At 37.7% G+C, this 9,112-nt stretch overlaps 1 pseudogene; it reads left to right on the top strand.

The window, feature by feature from the left end:
* Positions 1–443: 443 nt before the first annotated feature.
* Positions 444–907, top strand: LOC110329992 (annotated as a pseudogene).
* The last annotated feature ends 8,205 nt before the right edge of the window (positions 908–9,112 follow it).

The raw sequence follows: 9,112 nt of genomic DNA, 5'->3' as shown, positions 1-9,112 counted from the left end.
AATACAGCTAAAAAGTTTCTAACACAAAACATCCAGGAAATTTGGGATACCATGAAAAGAACAAATGTAAGAATAATGGGAAATATAAGAAAATGTAAGAACAGAAGCAGAAAAACCCTGGCTCAAAGGTCCCAAAAATGTTTCCAGCCAAAGTGTAGAAGAAAATTTTCTTAACCTAAAGAAGGAGATGCGTATACAGGTACAAGAAGCAGACAGAACACCAAATAGATTGGAGCAGAAAAGAAAGTCCTTGCCACATAATAATCAAAACACTAAGCATAAAGAAAAAAAAAAGAATATTAAAAGCGCAAGGGGAAAATGTCAAGTACCATATAAAGGTAGACCTATTAGAATTACACCCTACTTCTCAAAGGAGACTCTAAACAAAAAGGGTTAAAGAGTGTTTCCTGGAAACAGGCGTCCATGATATTGAGCTGGTCACAATGGCAGGTGAAATAGTGAACGAAGATTATCCCGTAGAAGTTCACAAGTCTTTAACAGCCCTGGAGAGCTTCCTGGGTGCTGTGGATGACGTGCTGAAGACCATGATGTCTGTTTCTAGAAATAAGTTGTTGAAGAAGTTGGACCCATTGGAACAAGCAAAGGTGGATTTATCTTCTGCTTAAATTCAATGTTTTGGGTTTATTTGGCAACTCAAGGAGTTAATCCCAAAGAGCATACAGTGAAGCAGGAATTGGAAAGAAGCAGAATCTACATGAACAGAGTCAAAGAAATAACAGACAAAAGGAAGGCTGCTCAGCTGGACAGAGGTGCCACTTCAAGATTTGTCAAAAACGCACTCTGGGAACCCAAACCTAAATCCACACCACAAGTGGCTGGGAAAGGGAAAGTAAGCACTAATCTTTTGGCTTTGATGTACATATTTTCAAAACGTACATCATTTTGATCAGTTTACAATGTAGTTATGTGACCATGCAGTGTTTAAATGGATTCTTTTTTGAATTTGTGGATAAATGTACACATTAAATTTCTGATACTGAATCTTTTCTTTTTTCTGAGAAAAAAAAAAAGGTTAGAGAGATGTCCTGCAAGCTATAAGAGACCACAAATACCAGCCCAGAACACTATATATAGTAAAACTTTCAATTACCATAGATGGAGAAAATAAGACATTCCACAGTAAAGTCAAATGAAAGCAGTATTTATCTACAAATTCATCATTGCAGAAGGTGCTAGGAGGTAAACTCCAACCTAAAAAAAGGTTAACTACAATCATAGAAACACATCAAATAACTAATCTCAGAACAGGAAAATCAAAGGGAAATTTTACAAACACACACACACACACACACACACACACACACACACACACTCACCACTACCACCCACATTTGTAAAAGAAACATTACTAATGCTTAAATCACACATCAACCCTCACACATTGATAGTCAGAGATGTCAGTACACCATACTCACCAATGGACAGGTCGTCCATTCAAAAACTAAAGAGAAATTCTAGAGCAAATGAACTTATCAGACATCTACAAAATGTTTCCCACAAACACAAAAGACTATACCTTCTTCTTAACACCTAAAGGAATTTTCTCCAAAACTGACCACATGTTTGTCCATAAAGCAAGATACAACAGATACAAGTAAACTGAATTAACCTCTACATCTCACCAAATCATTACTGATTAAAGCCAGATTTCAACAACAGAAAGTGTGTAAGTTATGGAAACTGACCAACTCTCTACTGAATTGCTACTGGGTCAAGGCAAAAATAAATTAACTACAGAGTACCTGTAATTTAATGAAAATGCACATATGAAATAATCAAGCATATGGAACATGATGAAAGTGGTATTAAGATGAAATTTCATAAGACTAAGTGCCTACTTAAAAAAAAAACCAACCAAACAACCAAACAACAACAACAAAAAAAAATCAAACTGGAAAGGTCTCATACTAACAACTTAACAGCACACCCAAAGGCCACCACCACCACCACCACCAACAATATAAAAAAATAAAAATAAAAATAAAAATAAAAATAAAAAAGAGGCAAGCACAACCAAAAAGAATAGATGGCAAGAAATCCTCAAATTCAGGGCTGAAATCAATAAAATAGAAACAAAGACAGTCATAGAAATACTCAGTGAAACAAAGAGTTGGTCCTTCAAAAAAAAATCAACAAGGTAGACAAGCCCTTATCCAAAATAACTAAAAGATGGAGAGTGAATACCCAAATTAACAACATCAGAAATGAAAAGGGAAGCATAATAATAGACATTGAGGAAACCCAAAGAAACATTAGGTCTTACTTTTAAAATATGTACTAAAAAAATAGGAAAATCTAAAAGAAATTGGTAATTTTCTACATAGGTATCACTTACCAAAATTAAATCAAGGTCAGATAAACAATTTAAACAGACATATAACCCCTAAGGAAGTAGAACATCCATTTAAAAAGTCTCTCAACCAAAAACCAATCGAAACAAATCAAAAAGACTGAAAAAAAACAAAACAAAACAAAAACAAATGAACAGCCCACAGCCAGATGATTTTAGCATAGAATTCTACCAAACTATCAAAAAAAAAAAAAAAAAAGTTAACACCAGTATTGCTCAAATCATTCTGCAAATAGGAACAGAAAGAACATTGCCCACTTCATTTTATGTGGCCACAGTCACCTTGATACCCAAACCACACCAAGATTTAACAAAAGAAGAGAAAATTACAGACCAGTTTTCCTTATGAACATAGATGCAAAAATACTCACAAAATAAATCAAAGAACACATCAAAAAGAGCATCTGTCACCAAGAAGGTTTCATCCTGGAGGCACAGCGATAGTTCAACATACAAAAATCAGTCAATGTAATTCATTATATAAACTGGAAAGAAACACACACATACATGGTCACCTCATTAGAGGCTTTGACAAAGTCCAACACTCCTTCATGATAAAAGGCATGGAGTAGAGATACAGGAGATAGACCTAAACATAATAAAGGCAATTTACAGCAAGCCTGTAACCAACATTAGCTTAACTGGAGAGAAACTCAAAACAGTTCCACTAAAAGCAGGAGCAAGGCAAGGTTGTCTACTCTGTCCATATCTATATAATACAGTAATTGAAGTTTAAGCAGGAGCAATAAAACAACTGACAGAAATCAAGGGGATACAAATTGCAGAGGAAGAATTCAAAGTATCCTTGTTTTCAAATGATATGATAGTATATATAAGAAACCTAAAAATTCTTCCAGGGGACTTCTACAACTGATAAATACATACTCAGTGGAGTAGCTAGATATAAGATTAACTAAAAAAAAAAAGATATAAGATTAGCAACAACAACAACAATAAAAAAAAACAACCAATACTTTCCTATAAACAGATGGCAAATGAACTGAGAAAGAAATTAATGAAACAACATTCTTCACCATTTCCACAAACAATATAACATGTTTTGGAGTAACTTTAAACAAGCAAGTAAAACACTTGTATGACAAAATCTTCAAGTCTGTGAAGAAATAAATTGAAGAAGATAGCAGAAAATAAGATGTCCTATGCTCATTGAGCAGTAGAATTAGTGTAGCAAAAGAGGTGCCCTACAAAAAGAAGTGTACAGATTCAATGCAATATTCATCAAAATGCCAACACAATTCTTTACGGACATTTAAAAGACAATACTCAGTTTCATATGGAAAGCCAAAAACCCAGGATAGCTACAACAATCCTGAGATTTCAAGTTGTACTACAGAACTATAGTAATAAAACCTGCATTATATTGGCATAAAACACACACTAATCAATGGCATCGAATTGAAGATCCAACCATAAATTTATATACCTACCAACACCCAAATTTTATTAAAAAGAAAATCTAGAAGTACATGCGTGAGAAAAGAAAGCATCTTTAACAAATGGTGCTGATCTACTTGGATGACTGCATGTAGAAAATGCAAATAGACCCATATCTATAACCTTGCACAAAGCTCAAGTCCAAGTGAATCAACGACCTGAACATAAAACCAAACACACTAAACATGATCAAAGAAAAAGTAGGCTATAGCCTTGAATGCATTGGCCCAGGACACAACTTCCTGAACACAACACCAATAGTTCAGGCACTAAGACTAACAATTAATAACTGGGACCTCATGAAACTGAAAAGCTTCTGTAAGGCAAAAGGAACTATCAGTGGGACAAAATGACAGTCTACAGAAAGGGAAAAGATTTTCACCAACCACATCTGACAGAGGGTTAATATCCAAAATATATAAAGAACTCACGAAACTAGATATCAACAAACCAAATACTTCAATTTAAAAATGGGTTTTAGACCTAAATAGAGAATTCTTGACCGAGGAATTTCAAATAGCTAAGAAGTGCTTGAAGAAATGTTCAACATCCTTAGCCAGCAGGGAAATGCAAATCAAAACCATTCTGAGATTCCATCTTATACCTGTCAGAATGGCTAAGATCAAAACCACAGTTAATATAGTTCATGCAGGCAAGGATGTGGAGCAAGAAGAACACTCTTCCATTGCTGGTAGGAGTGCAAATTTAGACAACCACTGTGGAAGTCAATGTGGTAGTTCCTTAGGAAATTGGGAATTGACCTCCCTCAACACTCAGCTATACTATTCCTGGGCATATACCCAGAAGACATCCAATCCTATCACAAGGACACTTGCTCAACTATGTTCATAGTAGCTTTATTCATAACAGCCAGCAACTGGAAACCATCTAGTGTCCCTCAGCTGAAGAATAGGTAAAGAAAATGTGGTACATTTATACAATAAAGTATTCCTCATGTGTTAAAATATTAAAAAGAAAATCATGAAATTTTCAGGGACATGGATTGAACTTGGAAGAAAGTCATCCTAAGTGAAGTAGCCCTAGAAAAACATGGTGTACGCTTACCTCTAAGTAAGTACGAGTTGACAAGAAATAGTCACATCAGAATTCACAGACTCAGAGAAACTAAGTAACCATGAGAGGGCTAAGGGGACCACATGGACCTCCCTGGCAAGGGGAAATTGAATAGACTTTGTGGATGTACTGAGGACAGGTGGGAATGAGAACAGGAGTGATCAGGCACAGGAAGGAGGGACAGAGCAAGAGAGCATGGGGAGACATGACCGGAATTAGGGGGCATCTGAGGGACAATGTGAAAACCTAGTGCAGTGGAAACTTCCTGGAACCTATGATGTTGATGCTACAGTGCATTCTTGGAAAGGATGATATGGCGCTTGAAATGAGCATCTTCTGTAAGCAGATGTGATGGTTTCAGATGAAAATATCCCCAATATACTCATACAGAGTGGCATTACTGAAGGTGTTGTCTTGTTGGAGGAAGGGTGTCACAGGCTTTGAAGTTTGAGAACCTCAACTGGGGCCCAGTAGCTCACTTTGTCTTCCTATTGCCTAAGTATCAAAATGTAGAAATCTAGGTTACTTCTCCAGGACCACGTGTGCCTACTGGCTAAAATGCTTCATGGCATGATGATAATTGACTACACTTCTCCACTGTGAGCTAACCTTAATTAAATGCTTTTCATTAGAAGAGTTGCTGCGGTCCTGGTGTCTATTCATGGCAATGAAATGCTAAGACCCCAGTGGTAGGGCTGCCACACCAACCCATAAAACCTTCAGTGTACAATCTGTCCTGCATGCAAGATGTGCAAGTTGGAATATGTGAAAGTGCCCTACTAATGACTGGTCTAACTCGAAGCCCACACCAGGAGAGGGAACCCATGCCCAATACTGCCTGGATGGCCAGGAGCTAGAACCTGGATGTCCCAGAGACATAAGGTACAACCAAACATGACTGCCAAAAAAAGTGTCACTGAAAGAATTCCTATATATTCTGTCATATTGTTGTTGCCTGCTTTGTCCCATTGTCATCAGAGACTTCACCCAGCAGTTGATGGGAGCAGATGCAGGGACCCATAGTCAAACATTAGGCAGAGCTCTGGGAACTTCAAAGAAGAGAAGGAAGGAAAGATTTTATGAGCTAGAGGAGACTAAGACACCAGGATAACATTGCCCATAAAAATCAACTAAGAAGAGCTCATAGGGGCTCATGGAGACTGAACCAGCAATCAATGAACTTACATGGTCTGTGCTAGGTCCTCTACATATTTGACTGTTTAGCTTACTGTTTTTGTGGGACTCCTACTAACTCCTAATGATGAGGGCTGTCTCTGACTTTTTGCCTGTTCTTGGGCCCCCTTTCCTCCTACTGGGTACCTATGTCTAGCCTTGATATGAGAGTTTCTGCTTAGTCTTCTTGTATCTTGTAATGCCATGTTCAGTTGATTTCACTGTGAGACATGCTCTTTTCTGAAGGGAAACAAAGGAGGAGCAGATCTGGAAGAGAATGGAACTGGGGGGGGGGACTGGAAGGAGTGGAGGAAGGGGAGGCTGTAGTCTGAATATATTGCATGAGAAAAGAATAAATTGAAAAAAAAAAAGAAGGTAAATACAAACAAATACATAAAACGGGCACTGTTGAGCCAGTTCCACAACACCCAGAGGAAGCTCCATTCCCAGGGGTTCTACCTTGCCCAGGATCATAGGATCAGAGATGAGGAGAACACAACATCTGCCCTAACACCAGGAGTAACTGGGACCAGCAGGATGCAAGCATGCAGGAACTTCATCCAATCAGTGGCGTAGGTTCCTTCCAGTATGGGACAGTGCCCTGAACAAACCTTGGGTACAAACTCTGCAGGCAATCCCACAACACTCAGAGGAAGTCCCACTCCAGGAGCTCTGACACACCCAGGTTCACAGGATCCAAGGGTCCTGAGATCCCAGGAGCTTGGTCACTCCAGCATCTCAGGGGAGCAGAGGCAACTTGACTCCCAGGAGCTCTGACACACCCAGGATCTCAGGGTCACAGGACCCCAGAATCACAGGGTCACAGAGACAGCTGGACTCTGAGGAGTTCTGACATAACCAGGATCACAGGAAGGACAGGCTCCAGTCAGATATAGTGAGGGCAGGTAGCACTTGAGATAACCAGATGGCAGTAGACAAGAATAAGAAAATAAGCAACAGAAGCCAAAGTTACTTGGCATCATCAGAACCCAATCCTCCCACCTTAGCAAGTCCTGGATACACCAACACACCAAAAAAGCAAGATTCAAATAGAAAATAATTTATCATGGTGATGATAGAGGACTTAGATAAAGAAAGATAAGATAAAGAAACACAGAGTAAGATAAAGAATGAGATAAGATAAGATAAAGAAAATTAGATAAGATAAAGAAACATAGAAGTAACTCCCTTAAAGAAATACAGGAGAACACAGGTAAATAGCTAGAAGCCTTTAAAGAGGAAACACAAAAATCCTTTAAAGAATTACAGGCAAACTTTATATGACCCAGCACGAGGGAAGGCCTGGGCCAAGTAGTGGGAGTAGGTGGGTAGGGGAGCAGAGGTGTGGGGGAGGGGTATAGGAAACTTTCGGGATAGCATTTGAAATGTAAATAAAGAAAATAATAATAAAAAAAGTGGAAAAAAAAGAATTACAGGAAAACATAATCAAACAGGTGAAATAAATAAACAAAACCATCCAGGATCTAAAAATGGAAATAGAGACAACAAAGAAATCACAAAAGGGAGAAAACCTTGGAGATAGAAAACCTAGGAAAGACACCAGGAATCATGCATGCAAGCACCACCAACAGAATACAAGAGATAGAACCTCAGGTGCAGATGAAACCATAGAAAACATGGGCATAATAGTAAAACAAAATGCAAAAAGCAAAACGCTCCTAACCCAAAACACCCAGGACACCCAGGACACAAGAAGATGATCAAACCTAAGGATAATAGGTATAGAAAAAAGCAAAGATTCCCAACTTAAATGGCCAGAAATTATCTTCAATAAAATTATAGAAAACTTCCCTAATCTAAAGAAAGAGATGCCCATGAACTTACAAGAAGCCTACAGAACTCCAAATAGACTGGACCAGAAAAGAAATTTCTAACATCACATAATAATCAAAACACCAAATGCACTAAACAAAGAAAGAATATTAAAAGCAGTAAGGGAAAAAGGTCAAGTAACATATAAAGACAGACCTAACAGAACTATACCAGATTTCTCACCAGAGACTGTGAAAGCTAGAAGATCCTGGGCAGATGTCATACAGACCCTAAGAGAACACAAATGCCAGCCCAGGTTACTATACCCAGCAAAACTCTCAATTACCATAGATGGAGAAAACAAGATATTCCATGACAAAACCAAATTTACACAATATCTTTCCACAAATCCAGCCCTACAAAGGATAATAGATGGAAAACACCAACACAAGGAGGGAAACTACACCCTAGAAAAAGCAAGAAAGTAATCTTTAAAGAAACCCAAAAGATAGTCATACAAACATGGTTCTACCTCTAACAACAAAAATAACAGGAAGTAGTAATCACTTTTCCTTAATATCTCTTGACATTAATTCCTCAATAAAAAGACATATACTAACAGACTGGATATGTAAACAGAATCCAGCATTTTTCTGCATACAGGAAATGCAACTCATTGACAAAGTCAGACATGACTTCAGATTAAAAGGTTGGAAAACAATTTTTCCAAGAAAATGATCCCAAGAAACAAGATGGAGTAGTCATTCTAATATTGACTAAAATCAACTTTCAACCAAAAGTTATCAAAAAAGATAAGGAAGGACACTCTATATTCTTCAAAGGAAAAAAATTGACCAAGATGAACTCTCAATTGTGAACATCTATGCTCCAAATGCAAGGGCACCCACATTCATAAAAGAAACTTTGATAAAGCTCAAAGCACACCTCCACACAATAATAGTGGGAGACATCAACACCCCACTCTCATCAATGGACAGATCATGGAAACATAAACTAAATGCAGACAAATTGAAACTAACAGAAGTTATGAACCAAATGTATCTAACAGATATTTATAGGACATTTCATTTTAAAGCAAAATAAGATACCTTCTTCTGAGCACCTCATGGTACCTTCTCCAAAACTGACCATGTAATTGGTCACAAAACAGGCCTCAACAGATACAAGAAGACTGAAATAATCCTATGCATCCTACCAGATCACCACAGACTAAGTCTTAAATACCAAAAAAAAAAAAAAAAAAAA

The sequence above is a fragment of the Mus pahari genome, chromosome 12 (assembly GCF_900095145.1).
Source record: "Mus pahari chromosome 12, PAHARI_EIJ_v1.1, whole genome shotgun sequence".
NCBI lineage: Eukaryota > Metazoa > Chordata > Mammalia > Rodentia > Muridae > Mus > Mus pahari.
This window is presented reverse-complemented; position numbering and strand designations above follow the sequence as displayed.